A 26,806-nucleotide genomic window follows, 5' to 3' on the forward strand; every position below is an offset into this window, starting at 1 on the left:
ACCTGCTCTTGAAATAAAGTTCCCTTAAGTTTTCACAGTCTTTGTCCTGAAAAATACATGTACATCACAAATGTAACTTACTTTAATGATCCATCATACTGAAAATATGGTTACCTTAGGACTGCAAAATATTTATTTACTTCCTGAGTTTAAAGAGGGTTTTCTTATTATTTTTTAACTTATCAAAAGAAAATATATAAAATATATAAAATATCTTCTCTCATTTATTTTGAAGAAATCTAACAAAGATACCGCTCATGAAAATTCCAATCAGACCTTATTAACTGCAGTTAAATTCCACACATGGCAGACAGTCTCTATGAATAGAAATATGAAGAGAAAAGAAAGATGAGAGGAAGCAGTTCAGCCTGCTACTGCCTGTACTATGAAAGTAGGATAATTTCAGACTTCAGAAAATCAGATTTTTTGTTATTTGGGGTTTAAAATGGTACCAATGCTTTCTTTTCAGAAAAGAGAGTTCGAAGAGGCAGAAAAATTCTTTACATTAGCCCCTGGCAATCTTCACATTTCATAAAGATCAAAGCAGTGATTGGTGTTGAGTCATGAGAACCACAAAACCACGTATTTACTTAAGGAACTGTGTGAAGAGCTGCTTGGAAAGTTTCAATAAAAACTATAGAAAATTGACTTTTTCAAATCAATCAAGTTGTTTTTTGTGATGAACTGATTTTATGAGCAAGATTGGAAGAAAAGTATTATCAAAACCGTAAATATTCTAGCCTGCCAGTTTTTCTGTTGCATATAAGAGTAATTCTGGTTCATTCCCCTCATTCCTCATGTTTTCTACAGACTCCAGTAAGATTTAATCTCCCATCATGAGACTGCTCCTCTCTACTTAGGAAGGAGGAGGCAGGAGAAAAGAGAGAGCAAGAGCACAAGAGCATACACCCAAATACTAGAGAGAGCAACATAACACGAGGAAAGGGAGCCTACACGAGACCATCAGTATTATCTGTAATTCTGTGTAGCCCTCCTTGCAATATAATTAATTACATTAACTGAAACATTTTGATTTTCTCTTGAAATACTTAGATTTTCTCTTTAAAAAAACATTCTCTCAACCTACTAAAAGAAATATCCACACCTGATTACACCTGTTCACAAGGTAAAATGCAGGAGGCTACACAAACCGAATATTCAAATAATTGTTCCTTTAGTATAAGAATGGTCTCGATGACCACAGACATCTGATTTCAAATCAGATATCACTACAAATAAGCCCCTTTTCCTTCACCTGCCCCCCCCCGCCCCCAATGCAACCAATGAATAAACCCCACAAGTCTATCCCTTTTCTGAATTCCAACATTCAGGCTATAGAGAGTCACTACCAAGTTGCAATAAGATGGATCCATTTTCATGAACAGACAAGTAAGCAATAAGTCTATACTTTTTTCTTTCTTCTTCATTTATTTTAATATCCATTCAGCCTTGTTATTGGGCTATTATAGTTTGCTGTTGCAATTTAAACCTTTTATCAGAAATAAATCTTTGAGTTCTATTATCTTGTAACAATTCTGTAGGGACACGCATTTCAAAAAGCAGAAAGATAAAAATGAGAGTCAAAAGAACCTTCTTTGGAGGCCGCTATTAAAGTTTTCATGCTGCCACATTACAACTATACTACAGTATCTTTAATAATAATTCATTACTATTCTATAATGGGCAAGAAATATGTTATGCTATATTAATCAACAATTCTGTTTTTCTAACTTCTTTAAATCATTAATTTGAAATTGCATATTATTTTAGTGCCACCTTGTAGCTGATTTATAAAGACTTAAAAGCTTCTTGATAGTTTCCCAATCACGTGAATCATCACGAAATCTGCAAATCCTGGTGGTTCTTTCTTACATCTACTTTTAGACAACATACGGTCACCACTGGTGAAAAACACCTGATCCTTTATATGCAGTCATTGGCTTTGGGTTATTTGAAGGTAATATTCGAAGAGGGAGACAGGGAAGAAATAAATGAAATTAATGAAGCTAGTTGTGAAATCTGGAGGAAACCTGCAGAATTGCAGAAACATGAGGAATCTGTTTCTCCCTGAGCCAGCATCAATGATTCATTAGCCACTTGCTAAAACTCAGTAATCAGTTCATGAATTGCTGAGTTCAACCATTACGAAAACAATATACAGAATCAGTAAATAATGGTCTCTGATGAATCTGCTGTACTGTATTCCTTTTGGAAGACTAACAATAGAAAGATTCAGAATAAAAGTAGAAAAAGGAAGCAAATGAACCAAATAAATCATATGGAAGCCTAACTTTGTACTGCGTATATTAATCTACTCTGTACATCCAACTGCTTTACAAGCTGTACATACCTGGGTTTCTGAAAATGAGTTAATTTTCAAAACCTAAATTTCAGATTCTGTTGTATCATATGAATTCTCAGAATGAAATGTAATAGTTTGGGGGAGGACTGGTTTTTTGTAGGTTTTTTTTTTTTAATATGTTCTGATGTCAGAGAATTCTCTCTATGTTGAACAACAATGGTAGAAGTATTTTTAACACGCAGCAATATGTTCTTACTGTCATGCTTCAGAAGAAATCCCTCAGGGCTCAAGATCTATGCAGGCCACTGGTAATACCTGCATAGAAAATACAAGCCTCAATTGACATCATTGAAAAAAAAAACAACCCCTGCCTCTATGAATATTTAAGCATTGTTTTGAAACAATGATTAAAGAGATAATTTTTAGAGTTCTAGTATTAGTTGCACACATTTATTCCAAAGCTTATTTTGATATAGTCAGGGATTTCTTTAAAATGCCAGACTGGAAGATAACGAGTTTCACAAATTTCTCCAGCAGTCGGGAGAATGGAGGATCTTCATAGAATCTCAGGACCAATGGATCTTTCTTGCTCTGAATTGAAACCCTTACTGCCTCTGTTTTTTAAGTTTAAACTTGGAGGTTTGCTTCTGTGAATGCGGTTCCAAAGGAAATAAAAAATCCTTCAGTCCCATCCAGTGTGTATTTTGAAAAATTTAGCTTCCCTAAGGTCTTAACAAAAGGAAATTCTACTCATAGGAAGAGATGATTAATCCGAGATGCTCCAATGTACCGTATGTTGCAATGATGAAAAGGATGCTCAACAGGTCCAGGCCTTTCGAAGGGAGGGTCTTACTCATCTTTGCCTAGGTGTGGTTCATGAAGCATCTTTAGCTCTTGACACAGCAGAGGGCACCTCAGAATAATACAGCCTCTCTCCAGGGAACAAAATGAATTTCTAAGCCTTTTCTTTATCACGTTAACATTTGACAAGCTTGCTTTAATGCTCTCATTCTCCCCAAGTACCTCAGACGAGGAGGACAGAAAAAGTTTGTAGGAGAGAAAGACAAGGAAAAGAAAGTCATTCCCCTTGTCTTCTAACTCTCACTAGCATCAACTTCTTTCGTCCTGCAACTCGTCATGAGCAGTACTAGGGGATGCACTGCAGAGCATTCAAGCAAGCTTGGGCCAAAGAAAATGAGTTTTGCTCAGCTTTTATATACAAAGACATACACAAAATCTTCTGAAATCTTATGGCTTAGGTGTATGGGCTGAAAATTGAGTAATGCTTAGATCCTAGTGTTCCACAGAGCCAAACGAAGTCTATTAGTCACCTTCAGCAATGTATAGATTTTCCGACTACTGAATTATTATTTACGTGATACCACAAATGCACACAACCCTTTAAAGGAAACTAAAGGTGCAGCCCCTGTCCAGAACATCTGCTGTTCTAAGTTCATACTAATATCGATACAAATAATGGAACACACTTTTGCTCTCTAAAATGGCAGTCAAAGCAAATTGGGCATTCTGAGCTGGGCTCTGGCAGCCTTTTGTATTGCTTTCATTAGAGTGTCAGACTCTAAAAAATAATGTGACAAAGGAAGGGTGGCTGGTGAGCTGGCAATCATACAACGACTAAAGATCTGAGCTCTTCTGTAATGATCATATGTGATTTACAGAATCAAAGGGTCAAGTTCTGCCCTCAATTACGCACCTATTGCTAGGTGGTACACCACCACATGGCACATGAATTAGAGATATTATTATGTTTCTAAAGAAAGAGAAAAATGGTCTGTGGCCTTCAAAGTGAAAAATTCAGTGTTGATCCTATATTCAATAACAACATCTAAATGTACAAAAATATCAATGCATCTTCCGTGCATTTTTTTATAGATACAGTTGCAGCAACAGAAGTGCTGCCGTGCCTGTTTCTAATCTAACGTTCTGTGTTTCTATTATGTTTCTAGTCTAATATTCTACATAGGAATATGTTCCACAAGCCAAACTTTGGAAAAGAAAAAATTGGCATTGTTTCAGTCTGCATTGGCTAAGTTTGTCAGCAGTTCCTCATCTCTGCTGTATCTAACAGCCCTGCTCCTCTGATGTTATCATGGTATGAGAGTTTCTGCGCATGCTCATTCCTGTTGCCTCTCTTAATTAATGCCTACACCTACTAAAAATGGATTAATAGAATTTATTCCTCAGGAAAATGTATCAGACACTCAAGTTATTTTATTTGGAGTGAAGTCCCCCATTCCCTCAGGAATCAGAACTACCACTGATTTCAATTGCAGGCTACTGCTTTTTGTTATATAGTCACTATCCCAACCTTGGTGAACTTGTTGAGTTTCTCCATTTAATTTGGTGGGCTTTCACTCAGGTCCCCTGACAGGTGCTATAAGGAGAAGCAGAACCAAAAGACAGTGAAATTGAAATCTCAGCTGGCTAGAGGCATTTCTGTTATCCGTTTTTATGTAAACACATGACCAAGAAGAGAAAACTACTGTTGATAAAAACAGCTTCTCATTCACACTTTGTGAAACAGTTAGTACAGTCTCTTTTAGGCAAATGCATTCAATCACTTTCCCCAAAAACATATGTACATGCATACACATACATATAAAACTTAAAAAGAAAAGACTGTCATATCCAAAACTTGTATAGAAACAGATTTGCTTTAATGATTAGTTTGACTATAGGCTTTTGATTTTCCCCAACACCAACCTGCATTTGATTCTGACCCATAAAGGCCAGTCTCCTGCAACAACCAGCAGAGAATGCTGGCGTTAGGAGAAATACTGCATAAAAAGTAGTGAGCACTAATTGACAGATATACAGATTTTCATCTTGATTCCATGCTTTTAGGCCTTCAAAGTATGTTTCAAAATTATCAGTCTATTAGAGCATTTCTTTTGAAATGCAGTTAGTATTTATTGTATGAATTCTTCTGCTTTCCAAAATAATATTTGTGTAATTATTTGTAAATAAATGTAATTACTTTTTTACTTTAAGCTAGAAATTAATTCTTACCGTCCATTTGGACTAAACACACATATGTAGAGTTAGGGACAGTTGCAAAAGCCATCTAATCAACAAATGGAAATGCAAACAGGACAAAACAATGGACAAGGAAATTAAATAATGAGTAGGACTATGAAAGAACAGCTCCGTTGATTTGGATGTGCCACAGAGATGTCATTGCTGTGTCTCTTTCATCTAATTGGAATAACCTACACCATAATTTATGTTGTAAGCACCGTGTTTCCACGTCATTTTAAAAGAATAGACTTTTCTGGATCTTTCCTTTCTTGGTAAATACACATGCACACATTCACACAAAACATATGTTAATAACTTCAGACTACAAATTTAATTTGTCTCAGCTTTCCACCTGACATAATTTCTTGTCATGTGGCGCATACCCATCCGTAAACAAAATGGGGATTCATTACCATAGCAACAGAGAGTGTGACTTTGATCAGCTTCAATGATTATTTGTAGGCACACACGTTTACAGATATCAAAATCCTAACTGAAGGCTGATTATCTTTTTTTTTTTTTTTAAATGAAGGCAGTTAAGTTGGTTTATATGTATGAGAAAGAATGCACTCTAAGAAACACCACTGAATGGAAAAATGAAGCTACTGGCCATTAGCCCGGTGTCATTTCCAGTTACTTATGAATATATATAGTCCTAATGAGAAAAATTTGATATGTGTGTCCTGTGACCAATAAGGAATTTCTGTTTGTTCCTTGGCAGATGTAATATGTAAGGTTGCACATGCAGGTGTTTTGGGGGCTGGCTCATGTGGGATGAGAAGAGGTGGTAGCCTGTAGCTTGACAGAAAAAGAGAAAAAAAGTCTGAACAATGTGTTGAAAAATACTACAGTCGGAGCTGCACAGGACCAGCTGTTTTTTTCTAATTAGAATAACAAAAATAGCACATGCTAAAATGTTTTTTTTTTTCCTCAAAAGCAGTGAATGCTTCAGGAACTATAAGGAAAGAGCTCTAAAACCTATTTAAATGAAGGAATGTTTCAGGAGCCATATGGGGAAGAAAAAGAAAAGGCGAAAGTAGAGAAATGTTTTATTTTTAGCTCAATCTGAAGCATTTCAATTCTTCCTCCAATGTTACATAGAAATTATCTTACTTTTAAACTTCCAAAATTGTCAGTGCTGATGCTGCCTATTGTATCACAGCTTAAACAAGATATTTTAAAATACTTAGTGCATTTCAGTTATGCATTCTTCCAGGCATTGTAAATTCTATTATATGTCTTGAACACGCATTGAGATATATTACTTATGATATATCTGTGTTCCAGAAATGTATGATAGCTGCACATAATGAAGTATGTGACAAACACTCAAAACACATGCTGTATCATCAGTCTTTTTTCCTCTCCTCTCTTTTCTTTTAGTTTTTTTTTCCCTTTTCCTGAAGCACTGATGATTCAAAACTTTGAACACAGGAATGACATTTGTAACAGCTACGGCATTCTGGACATCTGCACTGTTAGAGTACTTTAGAATAAAGTCACATGGCCATAGGGAAATTTCACAGAATTAAAATCACAGCGACTTGCCAAGGTGTATAACTAGTTTGTTTTCAGCTGTTCTTCTCATGAATAATTACCAAGCAGGCATATCCTAAAGCTAGCACAAGCTGTCATTTCACCAGAAAAATTCAATATTTAAAACAGAATTTAGAATTTCATAAATGAAAATAATTACGGCACAGGCAAAATAGCACAGTTCAAGTGCTGTCATGTACTTCTTGCCTTTCTACGAGGCTTCCCAGAATCAACACGTTAGAGTCATATTAAATTATTTTTACAATGTAAAGAAAATTATGCAGATGCAAGGGGAATTGCCAGGGTTGGGTTTTTTTCCCCAGAGCCAATACTTTGCTAGCATTTTACTGACTATTCCTTTATCGAGCACAGAAAAGAAAACACAGTAAGATCCCAAGACTTCCATCTGTTTCAGTCCATTTTGATCAAACATCATGTATTCGCTTCCACTGCCGTATGCGTGAGCAAAAGCCAACAGTAGTGCGAAGCTAGACAGGAAGGATGAGAGGCAGGAATAGGATGGAGGCACAAGAGATGGGACATTTTACCTTAAAGCCTTCCTCAGACCCTTTACTACACATGCAGGTCCCTAACACGAAGCACAGACCTATGTCATGACCATGGAAGAGCACAGAATTTGGGGAATGACTACTCAGCCATCAGCATCCCTCCTTTCTTGCATGCCCACGGCAAGGGCAGAAGGAGCCACGGCCAACAGTCAGTTCCAAGGGACGGGAGCCTCATTGCCCCAACAGCAACACTGTCTACTTCAAGATCAGTTACAATATCTCTGTTATCCCAAGAAAAATCAGGTCATGTCCCTGGGTTTTCTGGTTTTGCATCCCAGAGGGGGGAAAAAAAAAACGGAGATTGCAAGCCAAGAGAAATGCATTCTTTCCTTTCACACAAGGCTTAATATTGGCACATTATTCTAATATTATGAAAATCTTTATTGGAGCTTGAATAATGCCCTGAAATAGATATTGTGCAGGTTAATAAATTACATTTTCAAATGAGAGAGATTTTATCACCAAAACACCTCATGATTAATTTCTAATGTGAAGCTTATGGCCCTAACTTAAAACATTTGATTTTGCATTTGTGTTCAAAGGTTGAGCACTTAGTAAAGTTTTTATAAGAAACTCACTGAATTTTTTTCCCCATATTGAAAAAAAATCACTAACCTGTTAATCCACTATAACTTCATAACCTCAATTACAGCTCTTGAGATGAAGGTGATTAAAAATAAGTATTTTCCCTCACTTTCAAAGACCAGGTCATACCTTCCAAAGAAATTATGTTTAAAATTTATCAACAATACATTAATGGAAGTAATTACAATTGGTCAGAATTGTTCCACAAGATGTTTCCCATTTTCCAACCAGTTCTAGCTATAACTATTTGGAGTTTTAACATCTCAAGTAGTACCACTCCAGTAAGTAGGGTTATTTCTATAGGAAATAAGATGGAATAATGTAAAATTATAGGGGGCACGGGGAGAAGCTGGTAAAAAAAAAGCTAGGATATTAAAATTAGGAACTCACAGGCCCCAAAACCAAGTATAGACCATGAGGCCAAATTTCTGCTCTGAAGAAATTTTTTTTCAAGTAATAATTTATATTAATCAGCATTTTACTGAACTTGGCCCACTGCTAAGATTTGTAGCACAACATTTTCTAATATGTTTGATTAATTTACTGTTGTTGCTTGTAAGCAGCTAAACATGATCCAGCTAAACACGTACTCAAATGACAAAATGAAACAATAAAGTAAAGGTGCCAGAGTGCAACAGGCAAAGTTGCAACTCAGTTTCTCAGTTTTTCTGGACATGCTCAAGTCTCAAGTATTACTACTTAATTCTTCAGGTGGTTATTCCCAAGATAAACTCAGCAGTGCAAATTTGTATGCCCATATACTGAGCATTCACTTCATTAATATTCTCAAAAAATGAATCAGAGTTTTGCTTTTCTAACTAGTAGCCAATCAATAATCAAATGGTCCATTATACACAAATAGTTTAAAACAATTAACAAAAAAACAAAGATAACTGAAATGTAAACAAAAATATTTGAAATTAAGACTATTTAATCCTACCATTTACCAGAGTGTATATTTAATTCTAACCACAAAATTTATTTCAGACTAATGATATAGTTACCCTCCTTGAGTGACTGAATAGGTTTCCTTGTATTATTTGACATACACATTTTGGGTTAGTCTAAAAACACAGCAGCTGTAAACTCTTTGGGGGTAGACTAAGTTTGCAGCAGCCACCTACCATCAGGGATGTTGAGATTCTTACACCTGGTGGTAAGATAAAATAATAATAAAAGATTATTTGTGCATTTGGGAGCATTATGACTCCTGAATTGAAATATTTTTATCAAGTTATTTTCTAATAACTAAATAAATTGTTGCTGTGAAAAACACTGTTCCTTATGGTGCTCCTAAAATCTGGAGAAAAATGATAAACATTGTCTCAAATCCCTCTTGTCAATCCCAACTTTCTAATGGTTCTTCTTTTTTCCTGCAATATTTCTGTGAACAGTGTTTGTGGCTGATACTTCCTACCCTGCCTTCCTCCCATGGGGTGCTGGAGCTCCGCCTTCTACTCTTCCATTTGCAATCCATTTTAATAATTTCTTCTCCAACAAATAAGAAATTTGCCATTGTCTTTACTCAACAAGAAGAGATTTTGCAGTGAGCTAAGCTGTATAGGTTTTTGTCTCGTTTTAATCAGGATGTTGGTTGCACAATTCAATACTGATTGTGTAATCAGAAAGCAAGAAGAAATAGAACACAAATGAATTACTGTGGAAAAATTGTCCTCATAATGGGGTCATGAAGCATAGAGATATACATTTATAATACTCTGTCAAATTACATTATGCAAGGAAATAAATTGTGTTAAGAGAAAGTATGTTTTAATTACAAGCACAATACTTCTTCAAATTGGGGAAAAAATTCCAACCTGTTTTTTATTAGTAGTAGTACATAAAAAAAGCATCAATATGCACAGAACTGCCTGCACAGGGTAGACATCTCCTGGTGTCAAGGGGTACGTGTGTGTGTGTGTGCGCGCGCGCGTGCGCAAAATTCAGGACCATAAGATTTTCCAATTAGTATTTTTACTGTCGTTTTTTCCTGACCATCAATGTGTAAAATAGACCTAAACAGTAAGACAACAGTAGTTTGTTATTATGTACATGACAGCACTAAATGTGTTGCAGATACAGATTATTTAAATCACAGAAAACAGAATACAGAATAAAAAGATAGAGCATAACTTCCAGGGGTTTGTGGGTTTTTTTTTTTAGTTTTTGTCTTTTAATCTAAACAAACATTTAAAGCACAGCAACCTGGTGAGAAAGGGGATGTTGTTATGATAGACAATTCACATTATAATTGCAAATTAAATTTCAATATGTGTAAAGGCAAACACAAACTTTTCATAACCCATTATAAAGAATGGCATAATATAAAAGCTATTAGATGTGCCTGTCCATTAGATAACTTCAGAGATCTTATCAATCTTTTAAAGCCTTTATTTTTCCATAATATTTTTCCATAAATAAGATTTTTCTACAAATCAAATAATAGTCACTATTAAGTGATGAGTACAAAATAGAGATATCATTTTACTCTGCTATCTCAGCAAATAAAATATGCAGTATTAACCACAAAGTGAAAACTACAAAAAGAAGCCTCAGCTGTGAGGCCACTACCTAGGCTAACAGTGTGTCCCCCCTCCTAGTCCCACTTTTCTGGGATAACAGCAAGTAGCTTTGGAAATAAACAGGAATAAGCAGCTTTGAGAATATTCAGGTTTTGCTTCAACAGTCCTGTAAATACCCTGAGCACAAAAGTACATTCATAAGTGAAAGGAAATCATATGGGAAAGGGGAAGTTTGGTCATTTAATTCTCTAACTAAAATTTAATTTTACGTATTAAATTCTTGCCAGTTTTCAGGCATGTACCCTATTCACCCAAAGGGTTTCTGGATACACTGAAACATCTTTGTTACCACAAGGTGGCATCTTCTTATTTTTATATAAAACATCTGAATATTTACATAATTTGAATAATTTTCTACACCTGAACATTTCTAATTTTTTTTTTATAACAGCCATTTAACATCTGTGCAGATACCCAGCAATGATGTTAGACTTCATCTCACAAATGCTTATAGAAGTATCCGCTGCTGCCCTTTCATACACATTTTCACAGACGTTACATTCATACTGAATCCCTTCACTAAACAACGTGCTGACAAGACTTACAGAAACACACAAATACTCCTTTCAAATTCTGGGGCAATTCAAACTGGAATTTACAACACATTAAAAATGCTGATCTTTCTCCCAAAACTCCTAATGCAAGAATACTTTACCCGAGTAATCCGACACTTTCTCAACATGCAGATATTTTAAAATATAACACAGAAATCCATGAAAGCCAGGAAACTTTACACTCCAGACTCTATACTCATAACTCAAACTAATTCTAGAGACACAGAAAAATGCATAAAAAGCATCAGGGTTTAGTGTTTTTTTGGTTGTTTTTTTTCAATCTGCCCAGATCACTATTAATACAACCCATACGAGAAGTAAAAGGGGAGAAGTTATGTGTGTCTGTCTTTCTAATAACTTTCGTTCTGCAGTTATTTGTCTCATTCCAAAAGTGAAGATTTTCATCTAATCAGAGGAGCATAATATTTACCGACTACATTCAACTTAAAACAAGTGGAAATTACTACATAAGTGAGAAATCAGAGGACTGAGTTCTATGACAGAACTTGATGGTCACACACACCCCTTGCCCCCTGCTATTACGCTGCTTTAAAAGCAAAGAAAAAAAAAAGGAAATTATTTCCTTTTTTTTAAGAAACACTACAGCTTCATTAGGCATGATGCTTGGTCTACTTATTCAACTTCAAAGCTGCTGTTAACTTCAAAAGGCTACAGATTCAGGCTCCTGCCCCATCATTAAGAGAAGTTTAACTAGCATGGTACACCACAAACTGAGGGAAGTTTCATACCAAAACCTTTTTAAGAAGAAATAGAATGTAATGCTCCAGTAACGTTTCAGAAATTTATCTTTGCTTCCTCAAACTGGTCCAAACTATGAAATTTCATCTCACATGCCCGTCTGTTTCTAAGTTAAGGGGCTTTTCTTCCTCTTTTCAAAGCAATTTTCTTCAGTTTGTTAATTTGCAACAATTTACCTGAAATAAACTTTATTTTAAATGCTTGAATGTGAAATTAAGATTCTAGAGTCAAAGGGAAGAATTTTCTTCTTTACCATCAATAGTTTCAGGTCTAGGTGCAGTAATTCTGATTATTGTACCACTGAGCTTCAGAATACCCGATTCCTCCATCCCCTCTAAACAAGATACTAGGTACATACATTTGATTTCCATGTAATTACTTTTGAACAGGAAGCAAAATGTCATATTGTTTATCATACATAATCTAAAATCATGGCTGCAGTTTTGTTAAAACAGTTTGTATTCTCAGGTTCTTATGCATCCCAACCAAGAAACCAATAAAAGGAAGTGAACATACAGATCCTGAACTACTCAGCTATAAATGAGTAACTTCATTTGAGAGCTAAACCGCGTATCAGTTTAAAAGCAGTGAGATGAAAATGTAATCGTCTGCAAATACAAATGAAGCAATAGGTCTAGCCATTACGTTTACTCTCAATTATTTGCAGCTGCAAAAACATACAGGCAATATTTTTCATGTACAAAATTCCATTTTTGGCCCCAGACAAAAATCAGTTCCTATCTCTTATCTACTGTTCTGGTAGAGCTTTCAGAAACCATGAATTACAGCAGAAACCTTCTGACTGAACTCATGTCTAGCAGACCAGCTGCAAATAAAATTATGTCAAAAAATATTCAGTGAAGCCATGACATGTTAAAGAGACAGGTATAATTATCACTTCTAATGTTACCTGAGAACTGAAAATAAATACAAAAAACACTCTTGCATGCCCAAGTAACAGGATGCTTCTATTAATATACGACAAATGATACAACTCCACCACATGTTCAAAACAACATGTCAAACTGGTATGAAACTTTGAGTGACTTTCATTGAAGGAATATCCTTTAAATTATAATGTAAAAATTACTTGGTTTTGATTTAATGGCAAGTAGTTAAGAATAAAAACATTGGCCCCTAAATAAACTTCTGCTGCAGTTCTTTTTTTTTCCCTGTGTGCTGTTTGTTTATAATTGTCAGGTATCCACACCAAAGTGTTATTTTATTTCTCCATAAAGAGCTGATTTCAAGCAGGAAGGCATTCCGTTAGGGCCAAGTGCAGCATTTTGTAAGGTCTGGTGAGAAATGTAAAATCCCTTCAGCCACGTCTAATCCTCCCACGTTGAGGGACTCTCAAACTCTCCTTGGGCCTCCTGATGGCATTAGAGATATGGGGATATGGAGCTGGAGGTCACAGCAAAGATCCTGCCCTTCCCCTCTTGTTAGTCCAAAAGCAGACAAATACAGATAAGCATTGGGTAGTGGTCACTGAGATTGTGCTAAAAGCTCTGAACGCTTTCAGATCTTGTAAGTCGCCCCCCCGAGTTGCCTCCAAACAAAGGCAGATGTGCTCTGGGTTCAAAGCATATCATCCAAATCTGCAAAAACTCCAGTAAAATATAAACATGTACTACTATGTCCCTAGTGTATGTACCTTGGTGTACATCCACAGCTATATGTACTAAAAAGAATATTTAATGTTCAGGTAAGTTGATAAATATAGATACAGATTCTATGCAATATCACTAAGCAATTCTCTAGACATTTAGACCCTAAATAACCAAGGGGACAGCAGTTGTTTAACTTGTACAAAAAAATGTATGAACAAGCCCACTTTTGCTAGTTTCAGTGGAGATGCTCTAATTTTGTACCTGAAGCTCAGGCCTAGCACAGGAAACACTGGAACAAAGTCCTTTTTCACTTTATTGAACATTGTCCTACTAATAACTTTCTTCAGGACAAAATGTCTTGATCTGTATGCAGTGTGTATAAACTAAACACATTTTCAATGTATTGGAAGCATAGGATGTGACATCCTCAAGGAGAGCACCTCCTCACGGTATACTTCAGTTGCTTCTGCGCCGTTAACTAATGGTTAGTAATAACAATACTAAGAACAAAATAAGGGCAAATTCCTCTGTGCTTAACTGAAAAGGAGGATTACTGCTGACTTTAGTAGGGGGGCGAAATCTTGGCCTCAGTGAGACCCACAGGATTATAGCCAGCTAAGAAACAGTGCGATAATTCAAATAATTATTAAACTCCTTTTCTATATTTTACTCTTCATATTAGGTAAATTAATGTGGTTTGATAAGTTCTACTTAAAATCTGCTGAGCATCCCATGAAAGACATATATACTGTAAAAACAAGAGAAAATGTTTTCCAGTTCTCACATATAACTTCTCTTCACTGTTCTGCATCTGAGGTTCTGTCCTAAGCAGTAAAAGTACCACTCAAATGATACCGGGTCCGGCAGCACCTCTCCTGTAGCTGTTAGCATCACATCTCTTCCAGATTGTCTTAAGCTCTCTTTCTTTGTATTAGAATACAAAATTCTATATTAAAAGCCCCAATGCTAGTAAGAGTTAGCATGGCCCATATTCAAGATATTGCTATTATTCCATGTTACAAAGCAGTACTGAAGGAATTAAAAATCTCAGTACAGTTAGTTAGTAGATGGCTTTTCCATAGCAGCTATTTCAAGTTACTTCTCCAGGAATTGCAAGAGAGCTATCAATAATTTCCATCTAAACCCATAAAAAAAAGCAGATCTTGTGTTTTGGTATCTTAGTGGCTACTTTGTTATTCCAAGTAATAAATAGAGCAGACATTCTACATCTCCTTATAGTTTACTTCACTTTTTTTTTTTAATTTATCTGTGCAAAATAATTTAGCAGAGAGTCATTAATTGAATTTCTTCTGAGAGAGAAGCATTATTAGATATGTTAAATCCCAACAATGTTGCTTCAAAACAGCTGTAGCCATGTATTTTTTAAGCTTTAATTGAACATCTGTACACTTTAATTAATTTGAACAAAATGCAAAGGAAAAAATAAAAGCAGCAGTAGGTACCATATATTTAACAAACTGATTTTAGTTTTCCAAACTCCATCAAATGACGACTCTTCTACATACACATTAGACTGAAAACAGCAGCATTAAGTAGCACAAAGTTCACTATACACTTCCAAATACAATGCAATTTGATTTCATAAGAGAGAAACAATGTATGAAAACCAATATTTGCACATATATTCTACAGTGATGTCTTCCTCTCCTCAGTCAAGGCCAGCTTTATCAGAGTTTGTTTATCATATGGCTGCTCTGCACAGGGAGAAGCTGATGTACCTAGATAGCATTTGCAGCAGTCAAATAAACTGCTTAAAGTATCCAAGACAAGTGATGAATAAAGGATTGCCTTTACTCCTGTGCCCATCAGGAGAAAAAGCACCCAGTTCAAGGCCTCCAGACTGGACCAAAATTATTCAGAACCCAATTCCTAGCCCCAGTATCTCAGTCCTGAAAGCTGAATGTTAATTACTCATTTTAAGTTTAAGATAGTAATATTTCTTTTTCCCAAAAGCTCGCATGCCAAGTACTCTCCACGAAGATGTTCTCCTCAGCAGGAAGGCATTCACTCTCACCTTGTGCACGTTTGAACCAGCTTTTACAGCAGGGATGAGAAACACCTGCACACCCTACTTGTAGGAACACTTTGTGCACAGGGCCAGTATACAGCAAGTGCACAACACAGCCCCTCCACGGGCACTTTTAAAAAGACTGAGCCCTGTTGATATAGATGCCCTATACTAGAAGGGGATTCTAGGCATAGGATACCAAGCAGCCAGGTGTATATTACAGACATGCAATATATGCCCATGCATCAAGCATTTTTGTTGTCTTTCAGCCATTACTGTGCTCAACACTTGTTAACCACTTGATGACAGCCTTTGTTCAAGATGTAGTTTCTAAGAATCAATGACTATTCTAGCACCTCTAAGTCATGACTTTGGAAGTCCCCACCTCTCCTGTTTGTAGACCTAGTAACTGCTGCTCTTGGAACCATCATCATGTGAAAAAAGGTCTAATTGATCAGAATTTTGTTCACTGACATTTATACATTCAAGGTTTCTATTACCTTAGAGCTAACAATCCACCAAAATATACACAGACAGCTGCCACAATCGAGTTCATACAGTGTACAATACAAAATCTAGACCTCATGTCTGTACTGTCAGGATTACTGTAGCCATAAGCCACAAGTGATATGGTACAAGGCATACTTGCCCTGATGGAACTACCACCCATAACTGGGACCATACCATTGAAGTCTATCCTGAGAAAAAAACTAGGATCATTTTCTGACAAAATGACACAAACTGGGTGAAGATGAGGTTTGCGATTCTTTTCAGATCTCCTCTAAGAACTGTTTGTCCAAGGGACGACACTAAACAGCTTAAAGAAAAAAAAATAGCCTTTGAAGACCCTTCAGCGTGGAAGTAAAGGTAGAAGTAACATGTAGGAAACAAGTAAGTTATTTCATCATCTTCCTATTTACGTATTCTCCTCCCTCAAGACATATCACTGTTCATACTTCAGTAAAAAGCATTCTAAAAGCATTCAGTAAAACATTCTAGCTACTACTTCAAATTAAAAGAAAAAAATATGACAAGAGAAAAAAAAAAAAAAGACTGAGTCAAGGATGGAATACAGTAAGCCAAAAGCTCTCTTGTTGAATCAAATAATCATAACTACCAGAGATTATTTTGAAATACTTTTTACAGTCTTAGGACTATTAATATCATGTTCAAATCACTGTGAGGCTGTTTTGGTTTTTTTTGTTCTTGTTGTTTTACTGTTCATGGGGATAAAATGACTCATTGGCACATTTCCAGTGCAAGATGCATTTGAATAATACATGGCATGCCCTTTAGCTAGCATCGTAATGCCAGATTTAAAACAAGGTAAGAAGTTTCTCCATGTACACTCCCAGTGTTCAGCTGCTCATAATCTATAGCGTTAACAATTTATCATCAAACCCAGAGCCTTGCTGCCAACTTATCAAAGTGGCCACTGGATGCATATGATCTAGTCTGAGCATCTGGCTCTTCACTGTTCCTGACATTAGCACAGACAACAGAATCAGTGGACTATTGAATGCAATTACAGTAAGCGAGACAGACAATAAAGATTGATAGCGCCTTCTCTTTTTATCACATACAAAACTAGTGGGGGTTAAAGCTTTGCCTTGAGCTGCCTTCATTTAACAATGATTGAAAATATGCAATTGTGATGGTAAAACACTGCAGCCTGTACCACTTCATTTACTGGACACATTATCAAATTAAATGAAAAGTGAACTGCCAAAAGCAACAGTTATTATATATTAATGATGAATATTTACTTAGCATTGTTCACAAATCATACAGAGAACAGAATCCTTCTTGTTATCTTCTTTGCAGGCTACAGATGAGTAGTTTAACATTTCTATGTTTACGTTACATCTTCTGTCTACAAATCTCTAAATACAGACATAAGTGATTGGTTTTGTGACTATCCATGTGGCTACAAATGTGTAATTAATAAAAAGCTCCAGTAGTAAATGAATCCTAAATGCTGCAGGGATTCTTTACCTCAAATCATAGTCGGTATTCTTGAAAGTACTTAACTAACCAAAGAAAACCAAAGAAAGTAAAGAAAATTAGTATTTTGTTTCTAGCATGCTTTACATCATGGGTCACACGGCACACAACAACTTTTAACAAATGGAAAAGGCAGAAGCAGCTAACACAGTGCATTTATTGCAATATACGTATGGTACAGAATTTCAAACTCGTTACTGGTCTTTGGTTACTGCATACCAGCTGAGCTAAAAATATGTGGTACATTGAAACTACACACATCGGAAAATCAAGTTATGTAAATAACAACTATGCAAGTAATTGATTGTTTTGCTTAAAATTTTAACTCTTTGTTTTACAGAAGCCAAGAACACTTTTTTCCTCAAATTACAGCTAAATAATCCTCCAACGTGTGGTGATAATCTATATATTGTATGAAAAGGCTGCTAACATTTTGGTGATTGTAGCCTAGTTTGTATTGATTACGTTAAATAAATTAATTGTTTTATCTTTTGAGTGTCATGTAGGTACTGATGCCATTGAGAAACTAATTTAAGAAAAAAAGTCTTCTCTACAAGCTCAAAATTAAACTAAACAATAGTTACACCATCAGCACAGTAGAAAAAAAATCTCTTGTCAATTTTAGATCAACTGAAATAAAGTAATAGCTGGACAACATGTGGTCCTACTACTGCTTGGTTTGGGGTTACATATATAAAAATGCAAACATATGGTCCTTGTCATGCAATGATTTGCATGCAGGCGTATTTTTGCCTATGTGAAGGGCTCTACTTGCTTAAAAAAAGCTCTTGATGCAGGCAGTAGTCTCTGCGCAAGTGGCATGCTGAGGTATCTGAGACTAAATGACTAAACTGAGAAGTTTAAATAAAAATAAGCATTTGGGTTTTTCCCCTCTCTACCGCCCTGGGTAGTAAAACAAAGCCATTCACAGAACACTCACTAATCCATATTAACTGTATCCTCCAAACTTTTCTTTTTTTTCAAGCAAACTGATAATATTCCAGGAATTTGACTTTTACAAATTGTTGATATAAAGGCACTGCGGACTAAAAAATACAAAAGAAGAAAACTGAGGGAAAAGGTTTGTCTTCCTGTGCATACACTAGCATTTAAACCATAAAAGTGACAAACACACAAATATGCCACAATGGAAAACTATGTGCCGATCCCACACAATAAATTGAAAAACCAACAAGTTGTATGGTACCGCTTAACAATGGTGCAAAAATAACCGTAGGAAACTCTGGCTAAGATGGCCCGCAGACAGTTTTGGAAGGGATGATGCATCAATAGACAATCTACAACTAGAACAAATGAATTATCTTAAGCCTACTGAAAACAGGAAGCCAAGGACACTTCAATTTTCAAATGACATTTATTATCACTCTTCCCCCTTTTTTGGCAGAAAACATAGCTAAATTTAACTAAATATTTTTCAAGTAACACAACCATTTTATTATGTTCACATTTTCTTGCTGGAAATACGAAGAGAAACTTAAGCAGATTGAAACCATTTTTTCCACTTGAATTTCCATATAATAAACAATAATCTGTTCCACAAAGCAACAGAACTATTGAAGGTTGGTTTTCTATGATCACTTTTTGTCCTCCCACACCACCTTTATCATATAAAAGGCAGCAACAAATGCTGTGGTTTATCCCATGGGCTGCTGCCAATGGAGAGAAAAGGCACCTAATGTGTCCTGTCACTTTTCCTCAGTGAGGTACTTACGAGATAACTGCCCTATATCAAGACACCGATAATTATGCAACTCATAAAACATAATTACTTTGAAACTTCAGTCTCCTTTACAAACAGGTTTACAAATGCTAAAGTCACTGCAGGGAGAAGACATACAGACCAACAAGGTGAACCTCACGTCCTTAGAAAACTAGACTAGATGAGAAGTGCAATCATGAAAGGAGTAACCTTAAAGCCTCCAGAGAAGCGTAGAACATTCTCCTTTAATTTTATTTCAGAAGTGAAGGAAAAATTATAGTAAACTGACAGTCACAGGAAAAAAAATAAAAACACCACACCAAGCAAAACAAAAGTAGTTAAAAATCCTGTCCCTAATATGCCTCAAGTCTAAGATGAATCAACAGCTCTACTCATTAGTTAGAGAAAGGTAGGGTACCCACCCTGCACCATGGATATATAGCACATAGAAACATTTTAGAGATAAGCAATTGCATAGCACTTAGAGGAATCAACAAACATAGATATAGATAGATAAAACAAATAGATTCTGACTTTGACAAACTTTAGTTTGCATTTCCATACTTCTCCAGTGTATTTCAGTGAAGATATCGTCCAGCTGAATCATATTTCAACAGGAGAGGAATAATCAAGTGAGATATATATATACCAGAATGATGAGTGTGGAGATACTCTGTCGTTTAAGGTCTTCTCTGAAAAGCAGAAGAATCAATCTTTTTTTTTTTTTCCTCTCACTTTGCCATTCCTATTGTGTCAAACAAAACTAAAAAAAACAACGACCAAACCCAAGAATGAAGTCCCACTCAGTTTCCTCAAATACTGCCAAGCCACCCTTCTGCATTCAAGTGTTCCCATGAACTTGGTGTATGCTCTTTTCTCCAGAAAAGGGAGCTACATTGTAGCCAAAACCTAAGAGCATGGAAGGACAGACTTCCACCACATCCTTCCCCACATCAGAGCTTCACAACATCAGCAAGATACATGTTAATTTTAGTCCCCTATCAATAAGCTTGGTGAGCAAATCTACTTAAAATATTGTCAGACAGACAGAATAGATCACATAACCAAAACACTGACTGAAAAATGGAAAAAGAAAATATTCCATTATATATTCCAGACCACTTTATATCCTAAACCTACCGATCTAGGCACAAAAAAGAGGAATCCAATAGTCTTGAATTACCTTCTGAACTCTGACACAGACCTCTGCTGTGGCACTGGACAACAACCACCTTGCCTCCATCTGCAAGACTGCCTAAACAATGCTGTAATATATTCACGCTTTAAAATACATTACAGGCAACAATCCTTTATTCACAAACATTTCAAGTTTGGGAAAAAAAGCTTGTTTCAGCCAGTTTGACAGAGGCATGAAATAGGCAATATCATGCAAGATGAGAAATCTGAAAATAATATTTAGTACAGAATGGAAAAACTGCTCTTATATAACATAAAAGGTCCAATGTAGTCATGCTTTAATGTTTTCCAAAAGCTAAATCTTGTTGTTCTGAGAATACCTTTACCATCTTATCCTCTCAGTCAAAAACTGATTTAGGTTTTTGCAATGTCACGAGAAGAAGAATGGCCTTGGTATTGAATTGGCAAAATATATACTTGCTAAAATCTCAAACAGATTTTTCTCATCACCTACTTCATTTAAAAACAGTTAACTAAGCCTTGTACATACACTTCTATGAACTGAATTTTCAAACTTGCTATTACTTTTAGTGCCATTACATGTTATGTATTAGTTCTTTTTATTTTACAGGGATAATTAATGTGCAGAAAGCTAAACGTGTCCAATTATTTTGCAGGGTTACAGCCCATGTTAAACAAGTCCTAGCGAAAAGAACACAAATAAGGTTTGGGTTGTCCTGCCAGTACACCTCTGAGATCAAAAAGAACTGTTCATATTGATAAGAACTTCATGGCTATTTAAAGGGTGACACAATTGCCACAGAATCCAGGGGAGGACATTTGTTCACCTGAACCTCATGCCTCATCAAGGGACATTTTTATTTGCTTGAAACTTCAGTCTCCTTTGTTTCTGCTATGACTATCAGGCACCCATTTATCTAAGCCATTGTCACACATATACTTTTGCAAGCATGATGAAGCATCTTCAGAAGTTAACTGAATTATGTCTGCTCTGTGTTTCTTCATCAGGGGCATAAGTATGAATGTTTTATTTTATGGTAGTACTGAACCACATAGTGTCCTTAGTGAGGATATAGAGGGGAAAGATGCACAAATTTCTTTTAAGAGACTTTGCTGAGTGGAGCACCATTCAAAACCCATCAGGAAAGACTGAAAATGTCCAGAAATCAGGTTTTCCTCTGGAGATTCCTACCTTTCTTTATTGACTGCAGAGGAAGCCAAATAAAACCACTCTCCTATGTTAGGCACCTTGAACAAGGACCTAAAGTTGAGAACACAGGTCAAGATCCTGCAAGAGAACCTAACAAACAGAAACAGGTCTTTGGCAGCCTTCCACATGAGCTGGAGTAAAATGCTTGGGCTGTCGATGTTTCAATTCTGTGTGTGTAAAGAAAGGATAATATTACAACCCCAAATCACAAGGGCATAATAAACACATTAATGATTATTATGCCCTCTGAAAATATGGTAATGAAGGTTGTAAGTATAAGCACCATCGTTAGAAACCTTCCTCTGCATTTATTTTCTCTTGCCAGCTCTCTATTTTGCAGAGCTTCCTCACACAGTGATCTTGCAGCAGAATTTAAAATGACCCTCAACCCATGACCAGTAGAAGCTTTAGAGCATTTGTGAGAAAGGGCTCAGCTGTTGCACCTTCACAGTAAAACAGATGTGATTCTGCTTGGCGGGAACAATCCCCACTTGGTTGATGTCCACAGAGGATGATGACAGATGCTTCTGGTTTTATTTCTTTAATTATGTTTCACATGCACTGCAATTTCTTAGTGTCTCCTCAACTGCTGAATTCCATTTCCACATCCATTCCCTGACAGCTCCCCTTGGCACAACAAACATAACTTCAAAAGAGGACACAAGGGACACCAACCCCCAGTAAGCCTTCTGTAATGACCCCGTAGCATATCCTGCTCAGCTTCAGTAAACAAGTGCACCAAGCAGGAAGGCAGAGTCTGCTCCCCAGCCCCAGAAAAAATATCTGTAAAAGCCTTACAACCGTGCCATTTTCCACCTCACTTTTCCTGCACCATTTCACATAAGGGAGAATGCTGTACCACAATGACATCACTGTTCCTCATTAGGCATTTAAAAGCAAGAAGACTACAATTACAGTCCTTTAAAAAAGATATTTTCAGTCAACGCTGAGAAAGAGCAGGTAGCTAAAAATGGGTTCCTCATCCAAAATACACCTTCACTGTTTTCATCCTAAAGCTAAAAAAACCCGTACCTGACACGGGGTGCATAAAGCGCTTCCATCTGTAGAGTACATTGATAAGAAAGTGAGAAAGATAAAGAAAATGGCAAGTATTGGATTAGTCCTTACTCAGGACTACATGATCAGGCATATAAAACTCTGGTGAAAAATACTTGGTTTACAGCTAAAAGCACAAGCGGAGGAAACGTTGACTGGAGGCAAAATAATAATGTGAACATTACCTTAGAAATTCACAGCCTAGTTATTCATTCGAAAGCTCTCTTCAAAGCAGCTGGTTCAGACTGTGGAAATAAAAATAATAACAGAAGTATAATTAAGACAAATACATTTATTATTATAATAATTCTGAAACATCTTGTAATAAGAGATAATAAAAAGATAATCTTTCCTCTCAGGTAGCCCCATGCTTGCTCAAGAAAACATGACAGATTTGCAGTACAGACACATGAGAACCCTAACTAGTTTAGCAGATACATTACCAAAAGAAAATTGCCTCTTTGCCCTCTTCCCTAAATATGCTAAAAAATAAATTATTTAAAAAATAAAGGCATTTAGATTAATACCCTTCCAAATGCATAGTATTTATTTCTTCTTTCATCATACATAGTTTACGGCATTGTTTGAGTTTTGGTACGCCTTTTTCTCCTTCTCCTGCAGCTTACTTAGTATTGGGCTTGCACTGATCTCATCAATAAAAAATGAATTTTGGTAACTTTCAAAACCACTATATTATTTTTCCTTTTATTTGTAGTGAGTTGTTCTTCTCTCAGTGGTATTACTGCAATAAGTCAGTCATTATTTCTTTATGTTTTCCCTCCTTTCTTTAGTATTTCATTTCCCTTTACAGCACATCTCGTGATCACAAAGAAAACAGAGGCACTTATTTCTTTTAACAGTTGAAATTGCTGCAAGTGATTTAACTGTCATTTAATCTGATTCCTCTCTTCTGTCTGTGGAGAAATATGTTTAATGTACTGGAAATTATGTTAATAAGAAAAAGCATTATCTCATTTAATGAAATAAATATACAAATATTTCAAAATAAAATAAAGAGGCAATCTTCACTGAGGAAAAAATGTCTCTTATGGTTTGCATAAAATAAACAAATGAGAAAAATTAATGAATACATTGAAATATACTGACAAAAATTATGCCTAAATTCAAAAGAGAAAAAATAAAAGAGAAGGTGACAGAATTGCATCTCACCTAGTCAAATGTTTTTTGAGAAAACACAGAAGGAAGCTTAAAGGATCAGAGTACAAATTAGTTTTTAGAATTATTTTATTTCCCTAGGCTAAACTTTTTCCCCTCCTTTAAAAAGCCATCAATTTTCCTGCATTTTTTGCTTTATTTTCTTCAGTGTTGAAATAATATTTATTCTTTAATGACTGCAATTGCTTCATCCTTTAATTATCTTTGATCCTTGGCCACAAAACATATCTAATTTATGGCAAAGAACTTTAAAATCCTCTGATTTAGTTAATCGTAACAGTCAATAACTCTATTTCTAAGGTTTTACATTATGAAGTATGTAACTACCATGCACGAAGGTTAAACAAATATTGTTAGTGGTGAGAGAAAAACTTGTAGCAATTATGTAATAAAAGCATGACCACTGCAACAGAAACACATAATTAGCGATTTAATTACAGACATCAAAACAAACTAAAGATGTCAATAAAAAAATCTTCTGTAACAAACTGATTTCATTTCCCTGTTCTGCAATTCTAGATCTTAATGTATTTCTTTATGTTTTCTTCTTTTCCAGAAATAAACAATGCAAACCAAAAAGAAGATATTGTCATCTGCTTGGGTGCAACTGTGGTAGAAATTTGATTAAATCCTGGGTTTACATTCTCACTGGCAAGAATTAGTGCCTTAAATCCATTTGGCAGTGGATTTTTCTTTTTTAAACTCCCCTTTAAAAATAACCAGCAGCAATGAGTATGCTGTGTTGCAAATTCATTTAGGGAGTTTCAGTGGTTTGTGTCACACACCTTCTCATGGCATTTTCTAGCTGCACTGGTTTCTTTCTTTGATTCCCATCTACTTACAAAGCGCTATGGATCATAACAACTCCAGCTCAGTCACTTCTGCTACTGAGAATAACTATGAAGAGCAAGATGTGAAAAGATCTCAAGTTACTTTCCTACTTGAAATACACAGTTTCACTTTCCTACAGTTCTCCTTTTGGTTTATAGACTTGTGAATCTCCATTTGAGCAGGGCAGAAACTATGCAGTGAGTGTTTTGGGTTAGTATTAAAACAGATTGCCTTTTTCTTTTAAAAAGCATCTAAAATCCTTACAGTAAAATTCTAAATCCACTGAAGTCAGCAACAGAACACTCAGCGGCTTCAACATGGCTTTCAGCCTGTGTTTCCATAGGCTTTGCTATTCCTAGCTTATTTCTTTTAGAGTTTTAAAACACAGTATCTTCCTGAAATATGCATATGATGAAACACAAATCTAGATATGCCACTTATTACAGAAATCTTCCATCTTGAGCTTCTACACCTGATTCTTCTCGATGGGATGCTTAAGCTGCTTGTAATCATTACACTACATACAAAGCAAATCATATAGAAAGCATCTTCTCCGAAGTGTGGATTCTAACTAATGTAAAATAAGTAATCCATTTAAACAAATTTAGAATCACTGATTTTTATATATATATATATACACACACACACATATATACAAGACGAGACCCTGTAGGAACACCAGGATTTGTTTTTAACAATGTACTTTCTTTTTGTGCTAAATTTTAATTCTAGAGAAAATATTCCCTACAGCTTCTGCAATCTAGGTTTACAGAGATATTCAGGAGAGGATAACCATATATATTCAAAGCTTTATTCTTCTAATTCGAGGTTTACAGGGCATTTCAAAACAAAAATCTAAATGCCATTGTATTTCTTTTATAACTAGAGTGAAGAATGTTTGGCAGTACAAATGAATTAGGAAATTACTCTCCTGCCGTGAAAAAACATTACACTGCTAACATGCAGATATGCACTCAAAAAAACCCACTAATTCAATAAGATGAGAAAGTAGGAGGTTTAGTATAAAACCCTCTCCACTTCAGTAAAGTGAAAGTCAATAACTGACAGCGATAACTTGCCTTACAAAGATGCAATGCACCTTGAGAACCCAAACACAAAATGCAGAGAAATCTTTGATGAGCAGGAGCAGTATAGATGCGTCTCACCAGGCCTTAATTTGATAGTGCTAAATTCTCACACTTCACTGACACAAGGGTTAGATCTCTTTCAGAGAAGTAACCATCAGCCTTCTCTGGCGGGGCTTTGCAAGTCAAACCTTCAAAACAATACTCCCCACCCCAAATGCCCATTCAAAGAGTTTTTCCCAAGCTGAAATGAGCAGATCAGCACATGGTACTTGCAGATGGAGAGCAGCTCAGTGAGGGAGTGTTTCAGAGTGCCTCCAGGTCCTTCTCACAGCGTTCCAAAAGTGGCTCCAGTCCCCAAGGTGTTCTGGATGAGACCCACAAACTTGGCAAGTTTAAAAGTTATAGTAATCCCACATATTCCTGTTGCAACAACACCTAAGGGAGCTAGATCAAAGCACTGAAGTACTGACATTTTTGTTTCCAATGTCTTCTGCCTGATAAAAAATATTATCGACATGAGCAAACAATCTTGTCAAGTTACAAAGAAAGAAACCCCAAAATCTCTTTTAAAAAAGGTGTCTGTTTTTAAGCACTTGAAACTTGCATCTAAAAATATCTGTAAGCTCTGCCTGACACAAACCTGATTTTTTTTTCCCATTCAAGATTTTGAAAGGAAGACAACCTTTTTTTCAAAAGGATACTTCTAATGCAAAAGCTTAATTTTTTAAGCAAAAAAAACCCAAATCAAAATTCCTAAAATCAACACTTTTTTTTCTTTTTTTTTTTAATTGCACCTTTGTGTCTTTTCCAATTTCTAGTTCTATACTTAATAGGAAAAAAGGGGATGGGAGGAAACAGCAAAACTATTTAAGGTGGTATTCAGCAATAAATGTGACTACAAGGACATTTTTTCTCTGAATATACTTAGAATATTGAATTTCAGCCATCTTGCACTTTAAGCATTTCTCGGTTTAAGGCTAAATATGGATGAAATCAAA

General features: G+C 35.8%; 1 long non-coding RNA gene across 7 annotated transcripts in view; it reads right to left on the reverse strand.

The window, feature by feature from the left end:
- LOC138717524 (uncharacterized) overlaps positions 1–26,806 on the reverse strand; it is a 496,265-nt gene that overhangs the window by 340,738 nt on the left and 128,721 nt on the right. For all 7 annotated transcript variants that reach the window (XR_011336889.1, XR_011336887.1, XR_011336886.1 and 4 more), the window contains exon 2: positions 22,899–22,958. This is a non-coding gene — a long non-coding RNA (uncharacterized lncRNA). The remainder of the gene's footprint in view (positions 1–22,898; positions 22,959–26,806) is intronic.

The sequence above is a fragment of the Phaenicophaeus curvirostris genome, chromosome 2 (assembly GCF_032191515.1).
Source record: "Phaenicophaeus curvirostris isolate KB17595 chromosome 2, BPBGC_Pcur_1.0, whole genome shotgun sequence".
In the NCBI taxonomy this organism is placed as follows: domain Eukaryota; kingdom Metazoa; phylum Chordata; class Aves; order Cuculiformes; family Cuculidae; genus Phaenicophaeus; species Phaenicophaeus curvirostris.